The sequence below is a fragment of the Aethalodelphis obliquidens genome, unplaced genomic scaffold (assembly GCF_003676395.1).
Source record: "Aethalodelphis obliquidens isolate GAN/ISIS:26980383/991018 unplaced genomic scaffold, ASM367639v1 scaffold89, whole genome shotgun sequence".
In the NCBI taxonomy this organism is placed as follows: Eukaryota; Metazoa; Chordata; class Mammalia; order Artiodactyla; family Delphinidae; genus Aethalodelphis; species Aethalodelphis obliquidens.
In genome coordinates, this window is record NW_020838033.1 from 1482328 (window position 1) to 1486618 (window position 4291).

Consider the following 4291-nt stretch of genomic DNA (forward strand, 5'->3'; position numbering starts at 1 on the left):
ATGCATTCGTCTCCAGACCTGTGTCAGCTGCAGACAAGCTCAGCGATCGTCCGTGACTTTGCTCGCCCCAACCCTACAGCCTACACCTAGCCCCTGCTTGGAGGCCCAGGCTCTGTCTGTCTTGCAGATTGGCCTCTGTGGGTGGCTTCTCCCGCCTCCACGTCAACAGCCGAGAATGGGGGAAGGTGTGAGCTGCTGGCCTGGTTGGAGCCAGAGGGACAACCCGTGAATGGCCTTTGCACAACCGTGTCAAGCTGGATTAGGTCACAGGGCGGACTCCCGTTAACATGCTGCTTTCTCCATCTTCCCTCTCTCTTTATCATATCCGAGTGCAGCTGGGTTCCAAGTTCCCTTGGAACGGCAATGCTCTGTCCTCGCTGGATGGTGTGATGGCCCCGTGTGGAAGTGGGTCCAAGGAGGTTGGAGGGAGATGGGCTGGACTTGCTCCACGGAGAAGGAACACAGTCAGCACTCCATAGGCTTTCGGGCACCTACTGTGCACAGGCACTGGGGGGGGGGGGGAAGCCCCCCATGGAGATAGGGAGGGTTGCAGAGATGAGTCAGCTTATAGGTTAATGAAAGATAAAGTAAGGACCCAAAATGGAGTAGAGTCCATTCTCTGCAGTGCGAAGGAGATATCTTGCCTGCAATGGGAGAGGGAGATCTGGGAGGAATTCCAGGAGAAGCTGGGAAAGGGATGTGGCCACAGGCAGAGCTGGGGAGAGGGCCCCCCAGGACGCAGGCGCAGCAGTGAAAGCCCCAACTGGGAAGCGTAGGCTGGACTCAGGGGACACAAGTCATCCAGTCTGGCTGAAGGGTGGGCGATAAGCTGGAAGGGCAGGGAGGGTTCCTGTGGGGGCCTCTAATGCTGGGGCGGGGGCGGGGGATGACAATGATTCAAATATCTGTGAGCCAGGGTTGTGCCAGGTCTAATCTCACATATCTATGCTTTAAGTTTTACAGCAAACCTCCAAGGGAGCTGCTACGTATTCCCACTCTACAGCTGAGAAACAAAGGCTCAGTGAGAATGTGTGACTGCCTTGCCCAAGATCCCAGTGCTCGTCAGTGGCCAAGCTGGGATTTGAACCCAGGACTGTATGACTCTAAAGGTCACACTTGTGTCCCTTGGGTACTGGAGTCCAAACAACCAGCAGCAAAGGTGGGAAGAGTGTTCTGGCCTTGGGGCTTCATTTCAGGGACCCGGGGAGGGTCCCTGTGGGGTTACCCAGCAGGACCCAACAGAGCCCAGGGTAGGGAGGGGCAGGAGTGCCCAAAAGGGTGGACTTGTGCAAATCCCAGACTGAAACTCAAGCTCTGAGGACCCTCAGTGGCTGGTCAGAGAGGTGGGCAGTTGGGGATGGGCAGAGGGGCCCAGGCAGAGGTCCCCCAGGGTGGGCCTTGGGTTGCAGGGTGGTCAGGCTGGTCTTCTGCCCCCTCCACCGAGCCTGGCCCGTGTGGCTCTGTGCCAGGCTCCCTGTGACGCCAGCCTCCTGCAGCCTGGATGGGGGGCCGGGGGGAGAGGGGAGGGGGGTGCTGGTTGCGCATCAATGTGAAGATACCGGGCTCTAAACGGGGATCCCCTTTCTTCCCCTCATGGGCTGCAGCTGTGCCTGCCACTCTTTGCAGGAGGGCGCAGGGGATTCTGGAAGGGGGATGAGCCTGTGGAAGTACCTAAATGGGGTCGGAGTTTAGCTTCAGCCCCCATTCCCCATCTGAATTCCAGTCCCAACTCCAGCCTCCCTGCCTCCCCAGACCAGCCCCTTGCCCCGCCCTTCGTCCTCACATCACCCCCAGCACAACCACCTCCACCCTCATCCCGTTGGCAGCAGAGGCAGCCAGGTGCATTGCGGGGGCGGGGGCGGGGGGCGCCGAGGTGGGGGCAGGACAGGAGACAAGGGCGCTGGGGGTAGATGTGGCTCCCAGGTGGGCTATGCCACTTCCTATCAGGTGGCCTTGGGCAAATCTCTGGGGTTCAGTTGTCTCATCTGTAAAGTGGGTCCAATAATACCTCTCTGGGAGGACTCATGAGCCCGTCACATGAAATTACAGCTGTGAAAGTGCTTTGTCAACTTTAAAATGCTGGACGAATGTCACTGTTATCACTAAGCATGGTCCCCAGAGGCCCTGGCTAACAGGCAGCTGTGTTGCTCAGTTCAGCCCCCTCAGTGGCTCTGGTCGGCCCCTAGGCCCGAGGGTCCCCAGGGGCTCCAGGGCCTCTCCTCCACCGTGAGGCCAGACGTGGGGCCCCGAGTCCAGAGGATCGGGCTCTGGCTCCCACCGACAAACGCCAGCCCAGCCCACCTCCACCGTTATCCTCAGGGCCTCTCCTCCACCGTGAGGCCAGACGTGGGGCCCCCAGTCCAGAGGATCGGGCTCTGGCTCCCACCGACAAACCCCAGCCCCCCCCCACCTCCAGCGTCATCCTGGCCGCAGGCGACTGTGGCTGCCCTTTGTCCTCAGTGGAAGCTCTTCATTGACAGAGGGCTGCCTGGCGTTCAGGGCATCAACTCCGTTCGGTCAGCCCGAGATAGCCTCGACGCCAAGCAGACTGCCTTCCTGCCAAGGGAGGCATGAGCACGCTCCCAGATAGGGGGCCAAGCCCCTGCCCCTGGCGCCTGTGCTCCCTCCCCTTCCCCTGGCTGGCCAGGCCCCACAACCTGGCCTAGACTGCAGCCTTCCCTCGCCACCCCGCCCCTCACCTGAGTCACCACTCTGGGTTTGCCCTGGTCCAGGGTTTCTGGCAGCCTCCCTGGAGAGGCGTGAAGCAGGCCCCAGCCTGACAGGCATGTGGCACTCTCTGGGCACGTGCCCAGCCCATGTGTTACCCCAGGAAGAGGTGGGGCTTGGTGCCCGGAGCTGCTGAGGTAGCTTCTGCATGAACCTAATGTAACTCTGGCAGCTTCCTCAGCCCTGGAAGGGATGGAGTGAGGCTCTCACTCGCAGGGCCTCATGGCTGCTTGTTAAAGTCTCAAACAGGAGGCATTTCAACAGAGGATCTAGGTTGTGGTTCTCCCGGCAGAATCCAATCCCATGTAGAATTGTTAGACAATTTCCCTCTTCGTTTTAACTGAACTTTGAACTCCTTGAGAACCAGGCACTAATTCTTGCTAATTAATTCTGCATCAGTGGCGATGAGCTGGAGGTGAGGGGTCTGAAGAATGGGTGGGGGTAGAGGGCAAGATGATCGGGGCAACAAGAGGGGCGGGACCCTGAGGACCAAAGCTGACCCCTCTTCAGCTGGCCTGGACCCTCAAGGCCACACAGAAGGGCTGAGCTGGTAGAACTAGGCTGCGGAGTCCAAGATGGGAGGGACGGCTCAAGGCAGCCTGGCTTTACCCCTTAAAGCTCCCTGACCATGGAGATCACGTCCTCCCTCTCCCTCCCCCCAAGGAAGCCCCTCCTTGTCCCAGGGCAAGCCCTAGCTCCCCCTCACAGCCAAGCTTCTAGGAGAGTTATACAGGGGCGTCTCTACTATCTCACCTGCCAGCCTCTCCTCCGACCACTGCCGTCCGTCTCCTGCACTCTCAAGATCCAATCCATTGGCTCTCCCAGCCTCTCCCTCCCAGGCCTCCCTGCAGCACGTGCATTGGGAATCACCTGCTGTTACTCCTAGAAACATGCTCCTTTCTTAGGCTCCCTTGATGTTGCAAGATCCAGGCCTTTCAACACACTGACTGGCCCCTCGAGATCATCTCTGCCTCCACATTCTCCTTGGTCACTAAGCAGGACTACCCCCAAGGGCTCTCTCTCCCAGGGACCTCACCTAGTGAACGGCAGATGATTTTTAAGTATTCCACTGTAGCCCTCGAATTTCCCTGCTCCTGATTTAAATTAAAAAAAAAAAAAAAAAAAAAAGCCACCTGCCTTTCTCTTCTGAATGTCCCACAGGCTTCTCAAGCTCAACATGAGAATTTTCTTCTCCCAGTTTTATTGAGATATAATTGACATACAGCACCATATAAGTTTAAGGTGTACAGAATAATGATTTGATTTACATATGTCATGAAATGATTACCACAATAAGTTTAGTGAACATCTATCATCTCATATAGTTACAAAATTAAAGAAATAGAAAAAATGTTTTCCTTGTGATAAGAGCTCAGGATTTACTGTCTTAACAACTTTCATATATAACGCACAGCAGTGTTAATTATATTTATCATGTTGTATGTCTCTTTTTTTTTGTGGTACGCGGGCCCCCACTGTTGCGGCCTCTCCCGTTGCGGAGCACAGGCTCCGGACGTGCAGGCTCAGCGGCCATGGCTCACGGGCCCAGCCGCTCCGCGGCATG